Raw genomic sequence first — 17,918 nt, 5'->3', positions numbered from 1 at the left:
AACTCTTTCGAGAAAGTACTATATTTAGTCTGCGCTTTGTTTAACTTGGCAGAGAAGAATGAAATAGGGGTCATTTTGTTGTCAGAAATTTGGTGAATGACAGCTCCTATTGCTACTTCCAATGCATCTGTCGTAAGTGTAAGTTCCATTGTATCGCTATCCTGGATATATGTAAGTTTGGTGAAGTTTGCAAAAGCAGTTTTCGATTGTTCGAAGGCCTGTAGTGCAGGTCCTTCCAAAACTAATTGTTGGTTTTTGGTTCGGTTTTTTAACAAGTCCGTTAAAGGTGCGAGTAATGTGGAACAGTTAGGCAAAAAGCATCGGTAATAGTTAATTATGCCTACAAAACAGCGTACTTGTCTGACAGATGTTGGTAGAGAGAAATTTAAAATGGCACTTACTTTTTCAGGCAAAGGGGAGATTCCATCCTTGTCAATTAAATGACCGAGAAATTGAACTTCCTGGTGGCCAAAAACACATTTATCGTGTTTAGTTTAAGACCGAAATTTGACAGTCTTTCGAAAGTTTGTTCCAGGTGTAGCCGGTATCCTTTGAGGTTTCTGCTGGCGATTAAAACATTGTCCACATATGCGAATATGAACGGCAGACCTCTGAAAATTTTGTCAATCAAACGTTGGAAAGTTTGACAGGTATTTCTCAGCCTGAAAGGCATCCTTAGGAACTCGTAAAGGCCAAATGGTGTGGTTAGTGTGGTTTTATGAATGTCTTCTTCAGCGACTGGAATTTGAAAATATGCCTTTACGAGGTCCAGTTCGGAGAAAATTGTGACGCCTTGGAGTCCATTGGTGAAGTCATGGATATGGGGGATAGGATATCTATCCGAAACTATTGAATAGACGGACGGTCCTATGGTCTTAATATAGTGCTTAGCGCTATGCTTGATAAGGTCCGTGTTTTTAAACGGCTGGGAAAGTTGAGGAAATTTTTGGAGTAACCGGCAGACATGTAAATCTTCTGGTAGGGCAGCGCTGATTCCGGTGGTTAAAAATTTCAAGGAAGTTCCTCTCATCAAAATCTTCGTTTCATTGTCTGTCATGTTGACAGATAGGTTGAAATGGGCTAAAAAGTTTGCCCCAAAAATCGGCTGGCTATGGTGAAATTCCAAAAAAAATTCCTTTGCATTCCCAGGTTTAAGTTTAAAGTTTTCTTGCCAAAAGTGGCTATTTTTGTACCGTTGCTGGCTTGTAGGCTGAAAAATTGGGTCCCTGTTTGGTGGCCATGCGGTGTTGGTATGACACTGATTTCCGCTCCAGTGTCTATTAAAAAGTTATAGACATGGATTTTGTAACGGAGACAACCTTTTTTTTTGTGCTTCAGCTACAGTCGTCGGCGTTACTGGCTGGAAGGTTCGTTTCCCTGCGCTGTTTTTTTGAAGGCACAGGGTGTAGTGCATTTTCTCGCGTCAACGCCAAATCTCCTGTGGTAGAAGCAAACATCTTGGCTATCTCGTGACGTGGACCGGTTCCTGCTTAAACTTCTTCACCTGCAACTTCGTTGCATGTCATTGTAGTTTCTGGGATAATGTCGACGCGTTTGAAGTACGTCAGCTAGCTGCTTTGAAAGCTTTTCAACCACAGACTTTAATTCAGCTAATTCTTTGTCTCGGTTTTGGTCAGGTTGCCGAATGTTGAATGCCACGGTTTCGTTGTAGGAGTTCATCTGTTGAAGTTCCATTTTGTTTTTTTTGTTGAAATTTTTATCTTGTGCGCAGTTTGAAAATGTTCCTCCACGTGGTCGACAAGTTTGTTTTTTAAGAGGAAAATTATTTTTCGTGCATGCCGTGGATTTGTGTGGAAGAGTTTAGTTTACACCGCATGTTTCGTTCAAACTCATTCATCTCATTTTAAAATAACTAATATAATAATCTTAACTCTCTACAAAAGATATAATAATCTTAACTCTCTACAAAAGACAATAATTAAAGGAATGGAAAGAAGGAACCAAAACTCAATTGCTGAATAAAATAAACATGTTTATTTTCTGTTGAAAATAAAGGGTTTAGGTGGAACACGTGTTCATCCAGTCGTTGACGACTACACGCGTGGAAAAAAAGAAATGAAGTAGAAGAACGAGAAATTGCAGTCCAGCATGTAGAAAAAGAAAGAGAGAGGGGGTTGACCTTGTAATGATATCATCTTTCGTTTCAGCTATTTTTATATGGACCCTTTCATCTCGGTTTCCTGATCCAACTTTTGTATGCACTCACGCATGCGCATAGCAATCGATCAATAAAGCGGGCGCCATTATTCAGTTCCTTTCTTACAACCAAACACACGTGTGCCTGTCTTATTATTACACATACATGCTTAATACGGCTTGACATATTGGCAAGCGGTATTATCAAACAACACGCAATCTTATAACGTCACAGACAGTAGGAAAAAAAAAAAAAACGATTATTTTTAATTTCTCATACGCTGAATGAATTTTTTTTTCTTTCTAATTTCTAACCTCCCACGCTACACAAATTGTCTGTACCTTTTTTTCTTCACACTTTCTTATCATCATGGCCACAATTTCATTACAAGTCCCTAGTTTTGATTGGGGCTCGACATGTATCGCCGAATCATTCAAACTATTCCGATAACGAATGGAACTTTACTTCACCGTCAAAGTGACAAAACACAAGGATAAAGTCCCTCTAATACTTCTCGTGACCGGCAAAGAAGGTTTACACCAATACAATAGTTGGTTGATGTCGGATGACGATCGCAAGGATCCACAAATAATATTTGCTGCATTTTTGGAGCAGCTAGAACCGGCAACAAATCACCGCGTTTGTAGACTGGAACTCGGAAAATACCAGCAGAGACCAAATGAAACAACAGATATCTTCATCAACAGAAGTCAACTGTTGGCAAAGAAATGTGATTTCAGTGCTGACGAATTAAACGAACGCCTCCTCGAGTTACTAATTGCCAGCACACCTATACCCGAACTGCAAAAGGAACGGTTAAACAAACCAAAGGGTTACAGAATTGAGGAAGCCGTTAGATTAGCCCGTTCACACGAGGCTTCAGCAGTTTATGTCAACCAGCTCCACCAGTTACAGGAATCACCACAGATAGCCGCAATAAGCCATGGTACACACCAGTGGCAAGGGATTGACCGAAAAAGCGGCCAAACCTGCAAAAATTGTGGACACAGTCACCGTTTTGGCAAAGAACACTGCACTGCCAAAAATGATATATGCCACACATGTGGCAAAACAGGTCACTGGGCTACAGTTTGCATCTCAGGGAAGCACAAAACCAAGAGCCAACATGCCCTGGCATAACAGTCATAACCAACAACGGGAGTTTGGCAAGAAAATAAACAGCGTTGCCAAACACGATGACCAAGCCATGACTGACACAGGCACGGTAATGGAGATCCTCACCTTTAGCTCCATCACAACCAACAGCGGAACGCCAGCAAACATGGAAGATCTGCGAAATGAGGCATTTGTTGATCTAAGCATCAAGATAAAGGACCACCCAGACACTCATACCTTCAAGCTGAAAGTAGATACAGGGGCACAAGCAAATACATTGCCTATCCGCATATTCCGCAACATGTACCCCAGCAGTATAGACAAAGCTGGAAACCCAATGCCTGGATCACTCACCTCAACACAATGTATGTTAACAGCCTACAAAAATACTAGGATAAACTGTTATGCCACCACAACTTTTAGGTGCAAGTATAAAAACTCCCCATGGCTTGATACCCAATTCTATGTGGTTGATGTACCAGGAGCAGCCATATTGGGCATGCCAACATCTGTGGCTCTTAGGGTAGTGACAATGAACTGTACCATCTCAGCCCAACACCAACCCAACCAAACCCGTGCAGCTGACCTAATGCACATATACCCTAAGAGATTTGACCGTATTGGTGAATTTCAGAACACTCACAGCTTGTTGTCAACCCCAATGTACCATGCCACATAGATCCACTGAGAAGGACACCTATAGCCATGCGCGAAAAAATCAAATCGGAAATCGACAAGATTGAATCGCAAGGAGTCATTCGCCGCATCAACGAACCTACAAACTGGGTAAGCTCTCTCACTTATGTCACCAAACATGACAACACAATTAGGGTTTGCTTAGACCCACGAGCGCTAAACAAAGCTCTCATACGGCCATACCACCAAATTCCAACAGTCGAGGAGCTCAACCACCGATTTGCAGGAGCAAAATTCTTCTCAAAGTTGGACGCTAAGTCTGGGTACTGGTCTATAAAGCTCGACCCTGAAAGTCAGCCACTAACAACTTTCCAAACACCATTTGGAAGATATTGTTTTGAACGACTGCCATTCGGTTTGTGTGTCAGTCAGGACATCTACCAACACGAGATGGACAGAATACTCGAGAAGTGCACTGGTGCTTGTGGTATAGCTGACGATATCACCATATATGGCTCGACAGAGCAGGAACATGACGAAAACCTAAGACGTTTCATGGAGGTTGCTACTGAAGAAGGCCTTACCTTGAACTCAGAGAAGTGCAAGATCAAATGCCGTGAAATATCTTTTTTTGGAAACCTGTACACACACACCGGACTAAAACCAGACCCGGCGAAGGTACGTGATCTACAGAAAATACCTGAACCACATAACAAGACGGAACTACAACAATTCTCGGGTATGATGACATACCTGTCTCGTTTTGTCAAGAACTTCAGTTCCAAGACAGCAGTGTTGCATGGCCTATTACGCAAGGACTCTGTTTTCCAGTGGGAACCTCACCATCAGGAAGCTTTCAAAAAGATAAAAATATCTGAAATGTCCCTGCTCCACTATTTTGACCCTAGAAAACTGATATACATGCACTGTGATGCGAGTTTACATGGAATCGGTGCAGCTCTGCTACAACCAGATGAGGATGGTGTAATATCTCCCTTGCATTTCAATGAACTACGGATTATCTCACTTGCACTTCAATGAACTACCACTAGAGGGCGCGACAGTCTTAAAATCTTTTTCTTTAGTAAATAAAAGGACCGGGAGACGATCTTTCCCTACGAGACGTACCGTCTGCCAATCTATCTATAATGTTATTTTGTCTTGTGCATTTTTATTCATTATGCATTGTTAATGTTGATATACTTCAATTGGCGACGAAGAACGAATAATGCGGAGGAGTAACAAGACAATTTAAAATTAAAAGCGAACACCCACAACAAATCGAATGAGGAAAAGTTGCCGAGTAGCGGATAAAAATGGCTTTATTAGGCACCATTGGAGAATGGAATAGTGCGGAAGAAGAATGGTCGCACTATATTGAGAGAGTAAAGTTTTTTTTTACTGCCAATGATGTGTTGAATGAAGGTAAGAAACGTGCTATATTTTTGTCGGTTATTGGGGCAAAAAATTATGCTATTCTCAGGGGTTTAGCCGAAAACAGGCCAGAGCAGAAAACATTTGAAGAACTATGTATTCTGATGGAGAGGCACATCAGGCCGGCCCCCAACAAGATACATGAACGTTTCTTATTCAACACGAGAGACAAACAAGAAGGTGAGTCCATTAGTGAATATGTGGCCACACTGAGAAAAATGTCGGAACATTGCAACTTTGAAGAAAAAGTAAATGAACACATACGTGATCGTTTGGTTGTGGGAGTGAAAGATGAGAAGATACAGGAGCGCTTGCTGGGCGAAAGAATGCTAACTTTGCACAAGGCCATTGAAATAGCAGTGTCTATGGAATCGGCAAGGAAATATTCCAAGTTGATGTTGGGAGCACAGACGAGTGGAAATGAAACGTCCGTACACAGGTTACCATTAAAACGAGAGTGTTATCGTTGTGGAAGCACTGGCCACCAAGCGGACAAGTGCCAGTTTAAAAACAAGGAATGTTTTAAATGCAGGCGAATAGGGCATACTCGTCGGAGGTGTAGGCAAGAAGAGAGCAGGCCTCCTAACTCCGAAAAACGAGGTAAGGAAAGCAGGATGGTGAACAATGTGGAGGAAAATTGTTGTGAAGAAATGGAAATAAATATGGAAAGGCTAGACTTGCACACAGTTGCTAACCTGCGGACACCACCAGTATTAGTGGAACTGCTAATTAATCAAGAGAAAGTGGTCATGGAAGTGGACACTGGAGCTGCATGCACAGTAATGAGCCTAGAAAAATTCAATAAAATTGGCCAAGTTCGTGATCTAAAGGAAAGCCATGTCAAGTTGAGAACGTACACTGGTGAATTAGTGAAACCACATGGGACCACAGACGTGGAAGTAATCCAGGAAGGGTTAAAGCATCGACTACCTTTGCTGGTGGTGAAAGGTAATGTACCGACACTTCTTGGCCGCAACTGGTTGAATAAGGTAAAGCTGGATTGGAGAAGCATGTTTCTTTTATACCAGGAAGATTCCCCTTCGAGGTTGGAAAGGCTTTTAAAAGAATTTGATTCGCTGTTCAGTGAAGAAATGGGGTGTTTAAAGGATTTTAAGGTCAAAATACCCATTGATAAAACGGTGAGTCCCAAATTTTGTCGGGCAAGACCAGTACCTTATGCCATAAAAGCGGATGTGGAAAAGGAGCTAGATCGCCTGGAAAACCAGGGAATTTACAAAAGAGTGGAATACTCTAGGTGGGCTGCCCCCATTGTACCGGTTGCCAAAAATAATAATGAAGGCATCCGGATCTGTGGAGATTACAAACAAACAGTAAACCGGGCATCACCATGTGACTATTACCCTCTTCCTCGGACAGAAGATATATTTGCTACTTTGAAAGGGGGTTAAAAATTTAGCAAGCTCGACTTGAGCCATGCCTATCAGCAGCTGGAATTGGATGCAGAAACCCAGGAACTGCTAACAGTAAACACTCACCAAGGATTATACCAGCCCACCAGAATACAATTTGGGGTACACAGTGCTACAGGGATTTTTCGAAGGGAGATGGACAAAAGATTGAAGAACATTCCTTTTTGCAAGGTGCGTGTGGATGACATCCTGGTTTCAGGTAGTGATGACAGTAGTCATCTGAAGAATTTATACAGTGTATTTGCTGCTCTAGATAAGGCCGGATTATAATTAAAGAGAAGTAAGTGCAAGTTTCTCCTTCCTGAAGTGACATATCTGGGTTTCAGAATTAGTAAGGAAGGCATAGCGCCTCTTCCAGACAAAGTAGCCGCCATGACAGAGGCACCTCAACCGCAAAACATCACAGAATTAAGAGCCTACCTAGGGGCACTTAACTATTATCATAGTCATTTGCCAAACTTATCAACTATACTTGAACCGCTTCACAACTTAATGAGGAAGGGTGCTCCCTGGGTATGGGGTGCTGAACAAACCAGGGCTTTTGAAGAAACAAAGAAAATGCTGTGTTCTGCACCTCTTTTAACTCATTTTGATCCATCTAAACCGATTCTGGTGCAAGTAGATGCTTCTCCCTATGGACTGGGAGCTGTAATGGCTCACAAAATGGAAGATGGAAGGGAGAAACCAGTATGCTACGTATCACGAACGCTGTCTGAGGCAGAACGGAATTATGCGCACATTGAGAAGGAGGGGCTGGCCCTAGTCTTTGCGGTAAAAAAGTTGCACCAATATCTGTATGGGAATAATTTTACGTTGTTCACTGACCACAAACCGTTATTGAGGTTGTTTGCTGAAAACAAGCCGATCCCTTCTCTTGCTGCTGCCAGAGTTCAACGCTGGGCCATATTTCTGGCTGCCTATAATTACAGGTTAGAGTATCGTGCCGGGTCCCTTAATGGAAATGCAGATTGCCTCAGTCGTCTTCCAATCAGTGTGCAGGAGCAAGATGTCACACCAAATTCTAACAGGATATACATGATGAACTTGGTTGATGCTCCAGTGACTGGGGCGGCAGTAAGATTGGAGACAAGAAGAGACCATACTTTGAGTCGGGTGTACGAATACATCCTGAATGGCTGGAGTAGGTGTATTCCAGACACGGCAATGAAGCCCTACTTCAACAAACGGACAGAGTTGACATTTGAAGATGGTACCGTATTATGGGGGAGTAGAGTAGTAATTCCGGCTATACTCAGAACAAAAGTGTTGCAGCAATTACATCAGACACACATAGGGATCGTGCGAATGAAGGCCCTTGCTCGCAGCTATGTGTGGTGGCCAAATCTTGATGCAGATATTGAGAGAGCCGGTAAAGCTTGTGGAACCTGCATACATTATCAAAGCAATCCCGGCAAGGCTCCAATTCATTGCTGGGAATATCCAAGTTCACCATGGGAGAGAGTCCACTTAGATTATGCGGGTCCATTTTTGGGGCACATGTTTTTGATAGTAGTGGATGCTCATTCAAAGTGGACTGAAGTTTGCATTACAAAATCATCTTCTGCTATGACCACAATTGAAAAATTGAGAGGGATCTTCGCAACTCATGAACTACCGGTATTAATTGTAAGCGACAACGGTCCCAGTTTTACAAGTGAAGAATTCAAAGCATTCATGAATGCTAATGGAATTCGGCACATTTTCACAGCTCCTTACCATCCTTCCTCGAATGGGCTAGCAGAACGCAGTGTACGCACCTTCAAGGAAGCGCTTAAAAGGATGAATACAGACGGCAAGGCAACACTTGAAACCAAGGTGAACCGATTTTTATTCACTTATAGGATAACTCCAAACTCATCAACTGGGGTTTCTCCTGCCAAGCTGATGTTCAAACGGCAGTTACGAACAGCGTTTCATTTGGCAAAGCCAGACACATACAAGGCTATGGATGTAAAAAATAAAATGGAAAGGGGGAGCAAGGTAATGGTGCCGCTCCGTGAATTTAAAGTAGCCGATCCTGTGCTTGTGCGTAACTATGGATCTACTCAGCGATGGATTGAAGGTACCATTACCAGACAGTTGGGAGCAGTGAATTTTGAAGTGGAAACCGGTAGAGGGCTAGTAAGGAGGCATGTGGACCAGCTTGTGAAACTCTCATCACCAGTAGCAGTGGAACTTACGCCTGAGATACAAGCAGATAATGCTGCAAAGAATCTTGAGAGTTTCGGCACACCTGGAGTTTCCAGCACACTCGACAGTCCTGAGGAAAGTTTAATACCTGAGAGCAGGCATATGGAAGAGGTTGCAGAGACTCCAGCAGTGGTAGAAAAATCGGCATCACCACCCTCTCGCAAGTCAGGGCGTATTCGGAGACCACCAAAAAAATTTGAAGACTATGTTCGTGATCCAGAGTAAGATTGAAGGTATGTAATATATTGGACAGGATTATCTCCCTTGCATTTCAATGAACTACGGATTATCTCACTTGCACTTCAATGAACTACCACTAGAGGGTGCGACAGTCTTAAAATCTTTTTCTTTAGTAAATAAAAGGACCGGGAGACGATCTTTCCCTACGAGACGTACCGTCTGCCGATCTATCCATAATGTTATTTTGTCTTGTGCATTTTTATTCATCATGCATTGTTAATGTTGATATACTTCAGATGGCAATATATCGCCGGTCACATATGCAAGCAAGAGCCTCACAGACAGAACAGAGATATGCATGTATCGAACGTGAGCTACTGGCCATCGTATTTGGTACACAGAGGTTCCACACATACCTCTATGGCCACCATTTCCAAGTTGTCACTGACCACAAACCCCTCACTATAATCATCGACAAACCGCTCACCTCAACCCCGGCACGTCGGCAAAGAATGCTAATAAAACTCCAAGGATACAACTTCAGGCTCACATATAACAAGGGATCTGACAACCTCTTGGCTGATGGATTATCGCGCCTACCACCACCTTGTAATGCGGACCCTATCGAACTTGATGTCCGGGTTGATACAGTTCATTTTTCCACTAATTACATCGAACATCTAAGACAGTGTATGACAGCGGATCCTCTGCTTAACCAGCTGAGAGCGACCATCATCACGGGATGGCCAGACAATCAAGCAGCTGCCCACTGACATTAGAGTGTTCTGGGGCCTAAGAGATCAGCTCTCAATTGATGATGGTCTTATCTGCAAAGCACAACAAATCATCATCCTACATCACTACAAAAAGACATATTAGAACAACTACATGCTGCTCATTTAGGACAAGAGAAAACAAAACTCCTTGCCAAGGACACTGTTCATTGGGTAAACATAAACAAAGACATTGAACAGTTCACAAAGTCATGCAGTATCTGTTAACAGCATCAGCCCTCCCAAATGCAAGAGCCGCTAATGCAACATGACATTCCAACAAATCCATGGGACGTAGTTAGCGCAGACCTGTTTGATCTCCACGGAAGTCAATGGTTGATCATAGCTGACTATTACTCAAAGTATCCTATAGTCAAACGCCTACCTGATCATTCACCAAGCAGTGTCATAGTGAACATCACACGCCAAATCTTCTCAGAGTTTGGCATACCATCAAAGATAGTCAGCGATAACGGATCACACTTTTCAAGTCATCTCTACCGCGAATTCGCCAAAGAATGGGGCTTCCATCATGAGACCACGTCACTTCGGAGACCACAAGGAAATGGCTTCATAGAACGTCAAATAAGGATTATCAAGAATATTCTCAAGAAAGCCAAACAATCGGGAACAACTCCTGAGATCGCACTGCTGCACTCGCGCTGCACTCCAATTTCAAGTGTCATACCAAGCCCTGCACAACTACTCATGGGTAGACGAATCCAATCTCCACTGATCACCAAAATCAGAAACGACAACCATGATCAGGATCAGATATACAGCATATTCCAACAACGCCAGCAGAACCAAAAGAGGTATTTTGACCGACATGCACTTAAGGAGGATCTACCACCCCTATACCATGGTCAACGGGTAAGGGTACAGAATCCTGTGTCTGGAAGCTGGGACCCAGCGACTGTAGTATCCCAGGTAGATGGTCACCGCTCCTATCTCCTGGAGAATGTCAATGGGAATGTGTTGCGAAGAAACCGACAACACATAAGAGGTATTCCAGTGACGCCTACCCCACAAATGTCGCAAGACCTCCCCAACACAGCTCCACAAAAATGTGCGACGTCTGTGGATCTACTTGTGTGTGCATCCCCAAACATATCAAATGACACTCAAAAATGTACCCATAGTGGTAGAGTGGAATGACCACCATCAAAAATGAACTTGTGATGAGCAAACACTCATAACCTCCTAGCAAGCATCTCATGAGGCAGAATAATTCCCTTCTTCGCTGCAGCTGTTCAGGCAGTCTACCCTGAATCAGTCTCTCCATTTTCTTTGTTTTGTTTTACAAGCATAAGTCATCTTTGTTTTCAGAGAAAGGGAGATGTAATATCGCCTTTCGTTTCAGCTATTTTTATATGGACCCTTTCATCTCGGTTTCCTGATCCAACTTTGCACTCACGCATGCGCATAGCAATAAAGCGGGCACCATTATTCAGTTCCTTTCTTACAATCAAACACACGTGTTCCTGTCTTATTATTACACATACATGCTTAACACGACATGACAGACCTCAGTAAAGCCGCGCATCCATGGTAGTAGTCGTCCACGTGGAAAAGTCTTCAAGCCAAAGGCTGTGGACGCAAACTTGTCTGGATGATGAACCAAAACAAAAGGGAAGAAAGAGAATGTTGAATGGTGTTGTTGACTTTTATACCCGGGTCAATGTTATGACTGTGCATGTTTGGATTTCCTTTCAGGGGAAGTGACGTTTCCCATGTGTGCATACATGTACGCGTATATGTGTGTACATTAGCGTGTGTGTGTCTGCACATAAATGTGAGTGTATATACGTGAACATATGTATGTGTCTGTACGTATGTGCGTGCGTGCGTACATGTGGGTGTGTGTATGTGAGGAAAAAAACATGTTCGCACAGACCTCACTCAGATTGTTCACAAACCCACCCATGTGCCTGATACTACTGGTCAGTATGCAAGCCTTCTAGACGTTTCCCTGAGTTCATGTTCCGTTCTATCTCCTTTGGGATCTTCCGACCACATGGTTGTATCATGATAAAAATGAAATGCAACAAGTTTCAGATGTACCTCTCCACCGTACAGTATATCGATGGCTGACTGGGATAGCTTCCATACATTTATCTCATCTACCTCTACATTCCATGTTTAAAAAGTATGTGTATGTATCAGACCTGACCAAATGATTAATTGTAGTACAGACCGATTAATACCATCTAAAAATTTCCAACAAAAACCTAACAGCCAGCCATTGTTCTCCCTAGAATGTGCTGCTGCCATCACACACAGAAATCACTTCTTCCATAGCTACCAACGTAATACATGTACTGAGACTAAAGTTGATTTCAGGACTGCCAGCAACCACTGTAAAAGAATAATAAAAAATGCAAGAGAACTATATGCTCAGTCCGTTAAAAAGTAGCTGAGCAGTGGCTTGGTTCCCACCAGTTTTGGCAAATAGCAAACAGAATCCTGAACAGAAGCGTGCGTTCTATCCCAACTATCATCAATTGACCTGAGGTAATCTCAACATTAGACAAGGCCAAACTATTTGCCACAAACTTTGCGGCTAATTCTATCCTATGTGACAAAGGCCATCAACTCCCCGTATTTCCTTCTATAACAGACGACACGCTATGCAACATACAAATATCTGTGCGTGATATCGCCAAGCTAATCAAGAACCTTGATTCCAGTAAAGCAACTGGCTCTGACGGCATTCCAATTATAGTGTTGAAAAAGCTTCAACCAGAACTTGCCCCTATACTTACAAAACTGTTTAAGCTTTGTCTTAAGAAGTGCTTCCCAACACCCTGGAAAACCTCATCAGTATGCCTTGTATTTAAGAATTCAGGTGACAGGTCATCTCCCTCTCAGTATAGACCAATAATCTGTGTCATGAGTAAGTTGCTGCAATCCATATTATAGATGTAGTCAACCACCTCAGCAGAAATAACCTTCTTAGCGACACGCAATATGGTTTCCGTTCTGCTAGATCTACAGCAGATGTACTAATGGTTATATCTCATAGGATTAGTGAACCTCTTGACAAAGGCATAATTTCTAGGGAAATTGCTCTTGACATATCAAAGGCCTTTGATAAGGTATGACATAGGGGCCTACTTCACAAGATTTCCAGCTATGGTATAACTGGAAATGTTTTCTCGATCATTAAATCATTTCTCTCTGATAGGCTCATAAGAGTAGTGGTTGATGGGCAGAAATCAGAGGCCTGCAGTATTAATGTTGGTGTCCCTCAAGAGTCCATCCTGGGCCCAATTCTCTTTCTGATCTACATCAATGATCTCCCAAAACACATACTGAAATCATTCGTTGACATCTATGCTGATGACACGACTATCTATGGCAACACATCAAAAACCGTAAATGACAAAGTTCTCTGATTCTCTCTCCTCTGATCTTGAGCGTATGGTACAATGGTGGAAGAGGTGGCTGGTTACTTTTAATGCATCTAAAACCAAACTCCTATCTTTACATCATCAACGCTCTGATCCACATCTGGCATCAATGGAAATGGATGGCTCTCGTCTTGGGGAGGCTCAATGTTTTGACAAGCTTCTGGGATTGACCTTTACTTCTGATCTTAAATGGAACACATACATCAAATCTGTTGCCAAGGTAGCTGGGAAAATGGTGGGATCCTTCTACCGCTCAAGTAGATATCTCACTGCTTATGCAATTCTCTATCTATATAAAAGCCAAGTATGTCCAAGGATGGTGTACTGCTGCCATATCTGGGCAGGAAAACAGCCTTACATGCCTTGACAGAGTACAAAATAGACTTTGTAGCCTAGTGGGGGATGTCCTTTTCTTTTATCTGCAACCTCTCCCCCACAGAAGGGACGTTGCAGGCATGTCGTTGTTTTATCGTTATTTCCATAGGACGTACTCATCTGAGCTCCAGTCTCTGGTCCCCCTCGCCAATCTTTCACGAAAAACACCAGTCTAGCTGAAACCACTGTCAGCAATTTTCCCCACTCTTTATCTGTGCCTAAATCAAAACATAGATTCCATGAACAAAGCTTCTTTTTTTATTGTACATAGGCATCACCGCTTCTTCCTTAGAAGTGCATGCCTGTGGAACTTTCTTCTGTTTGCCTGTTTCCCACCTGACTACAACTTGGATGTCTTCATCAGATCTCCATTACTAGCAATTACTACTATATTGTCCCATTGATTACTGTACACACAATAACCCTTATCCCCGAGTGGCCTCTGGGCCTTTATAGGTGGTGACTCCCCTGTAAAAAAAAAAAAAACACCTCAATCAATTAACTCACATTACATCATTTTTTTAGAATTCTTGGATATGTTACTAATTCCGACAATCATTTTTCATAATTTTAATCAACATTATCGCTCCCCCCCTTACTAAAAAAAATAACTTTAATATATTATCTGGGTTATTTCATTACAAGCACACCAATCAATTAGCTCAAATTTCATTTTTCATAATTCTTAGATATGTTACTATTTTCGACAATCATTTTTCATAATTTTAACACACATTATCGCCCCTCTTACTAAAATAATAACTGATACATTGTATGGGCTGATAATTTCATTACAAACACACCAATCAATTAACTCACATTTCATTCTTGGATATGTTACTAATTTAGGCAGACATTTTTCATAATTTAACCCACATTATTGCTCCCCCCCCCTTACTAAAATTATAACTGATACATTGTCTCGGCTGATTATTTCAATACAAACACCAATCAATTAACTTATATTTCATCATTTTTCAGAATTCTTCGATGTTACTAATTTCGACAAACATTTTTAATAATTTTAACCCACATTATCGCCCTCCCCTTACTAAGATAATAACTTCGATCTATTGTCTGAGCTGATTATCTCATTTCAAACACACTAATCCATTAACTTATATTTAATCATTTTTTGGTGATTCTTGTATATGTTACTAATTTCGACAATCATCTTTCATAATTTTGACCCACATTATCACCTCTATTACAGAAATAATAGCTTTGATATATTGTCTCGGCTGATTGTTTCATTACAAAACACCAATCAATTAACACAAATTTCATCATTTTTCATAATTCTTGGATACGTTATTAATTTCGACAATCATTTTTCATATTTTTAACCCATATTATTTCCTCCTTACTAAAATAATAACTGATATATTGCCAAGGCTCATTATTTCATTACAAACGCATCAATCAACTCACATTTCATCATTTTTCATAATTCTTGGATATGGTACTAATTTCTACAATCATTTTTCATAATTTTAACCCACAATATAGCCCCCCTCTTACTAAAATAACATTGATATATTATCTTGATTATTTTATTACAAATACACCAATCAATTAACTCACATTTCATCATTTATTAGAATTCTTGAATATGTTAATTTCGACAATCATGTTTCAGAATGTAAATCCACATTATCGCCCCTCCTCCACTTACTAAAATAATAACTTTGATATATTATCTGGACTTATTTCATTACAAATACACCAATCCATTATCTCACATTCCATTTTTTATAATTCTTGGATATGTTACTAATTTTGACAACCATTTTCATAATTTTGACCCACAATGTCGCCTCCTCTCTTACTAAAATAATAACATTGATATATTGCCTGGGCGGATTATTTCATTACAAACACATCAATCAATTCCAGGTATTCTCGTAGTGTATATGTTCAACCTATCTTATCCAATCCCAGGACTGACTTCATGCCCGCCACCCCACTGTTAAAAATATCCACGAAATAAAGTAATGTTTAAATCGTAAAATGTTTCACCAATTTCCAGGACTGACTTCATATCCCTCACCTCATTGTTAAAAATATCCATGAAATAAAGTAATGTTTAAATCGTAAATGGTTTCAGCCATTTCCGGGACTGACTTCATATCCCAAACAGAATGTCATTTTATGGGGGGGGGGGTATTGTGGACTGGTAGACCAACACAAACCTACCTTAAAAAGCTTGTTTTCAAATGGTTTCCTGGGTGTGAATAAAACTAATACTCCTGGGTATGGGCAGACAGTCCAGCCATGAATGCATACTTTAGTGTCTGGCTCGGGACTCCTCCGAACAGACTGGAGAGCTTTGTTAACGCAGTGTAGAACTCATCTACCGACTTGTCCGAGTGTAAGGTGAGTCTTGCAAACTGCTTGTATGCCTCACATGGGTCAAGTGCAAAGGCCCTGCGCAGTGCATCTTTCACCCGTGTTACATTATTCTTCTCTGCATCTGACAGCTGTTGGTAGATATCGAAAGCTCCACCAGCTAGTTGCAAGGGGATGACCTGTTCGACTGTCAACTCCCGAGAGCTTGCAGATAAGGTCCACTCTCTTTAACCAGTCTACAATAGATGTTGTACCGTCATATTCCGGTACTAATTTTAGATTGAACCTTCCTTCAACCACAATGCCGAAATAGCTTGAATCAGTCGGGTTCTATTTGCAGTTCTCACTGTCCTTTTCTTCCTGTCCTCAATTCACATAACTGAGACGAACAGCACAAAATCTTTCACCCAACCAAAGCAAATGAAAGAATACCGCGTACACACAAAAGTCCGACATCTTTTACCACCGCAGGGGCGCCAACTCATGCAAATCAGTACCAACTGGATTTCCCGTCCCATCACACAGGCGCAGTGTCATTTGTGCATTGGACACAACAGCGACCGGCTCGTCATACATTGTCGTAATATTATCATTTAGTAATACAGGACGACCCCCCAAAAAAAAAAACAGAAGACATTCAATTGTTTTTCTGAGCATTTTACAGTCAACAGAGAAAAAAAAGGCCAAAGACCCTTGTGTTTTGATATGTTTTGAATATAATAAACTAGTTATGACCAAAGTTTCATTTCATTCGGACAAAACACTAAGAAACGGAGCCTAATTAGAGCTGGGGCCTGTTTTGGGGGGGGGGGAGTCACCCTGTATTAGTAATATTTACTAATATTAGTATTATTTAGTAATATTAGTATCATTTAGTAATAGTAGTATCATTTAGTGTTATTAGTATTTCTTTTTAACCAATTTTTCTAATTTGACTTTTAACTTGTCTTTAAGTGCCACTAGTACTCTTTGTGCTTCTGCTACATTTGGTGTTAATCTTGAATTCACCTCCAAATGTACCTCTCCCGGTAATTGACCCAATTCCTCCTTAAATATCTCTTTGAACTCATTTATAATGCAGTTCAAGTTCTGGCTGCTGAATTCATCCACTTGGGAAACTTTGGCGACCATTTTGAACTGGTCCTGGTTGATTGTGATGAGTGTCATCTTCTGAATTGCATTTGCCCCAAGTAAGGGATGGAAATCCTCTTTCACAATGACAAAGTTGACCGTATATTTTTGTTCAGTTTTGGGATTTATCATTTTGACTCGACACTCTCCCAAATGGCTTCACTTCTGCTCCATTCCACATGACAAGCATCTTATTTGAAGACTCCAGTGGTTTCCCCATCACATGCTTCTCATTCAGTATGTTTACTGATGCTCTACTATCAAGCTGAAAAATAATTGGCTTTCCTTTCACCATCATTTCCACTTTGATCACCTCCTGACTCACAAAATTAACCTTTTCTTTAATTGTAATACCGTCTACGTGTCCATAGTATGAACAATTATGACTGTCGTTTTCCTGGTCATATTGTTGGGTTTTGACAATCTGCACCTTCTTTTTTCTTGATAATTTGCATTTCATAACAAAGTGTTTTCTCTATTACAGTTATAGCATGTCTTGCCAAATGCAGGACTTTACTTGGTCCAGGTTGCAGTGCACATACCCTGCACTCGCTCTCAGTTTTTGCCAATGTCTTTTTCTTGGGTTTGAAATCCACTCTGTTCACTACCTCGGGCCTTAGGATTCTAGATTCTAATACAACTTCACCCATTTCTTGCACATTAGCATGTGGCTAACTAATATTGGCTCAAGTATTAATGAAGAAACTTTGAGAAATGTGAATTTGTTGTTGAA

The sequence above is a fragment of the Euprymna scolopes genome, chromosome 21, assembly GCF_053919585.1.
Source record: "Euprymna scolopes isolate OS-2025 chromosome 21, ASM5391958v1, whole genome shotgun sequence".
NCBI classification, from domain to species: domain Eukaryota; kingdom Metazoa; phylum Mollusca; class Cephalopoda; order Sepiida; family Sepiolidae; genus Euprymna; species Euprymna scolopes.
This window is presented reverse-complemented; position numbering follows the sequence as displayed.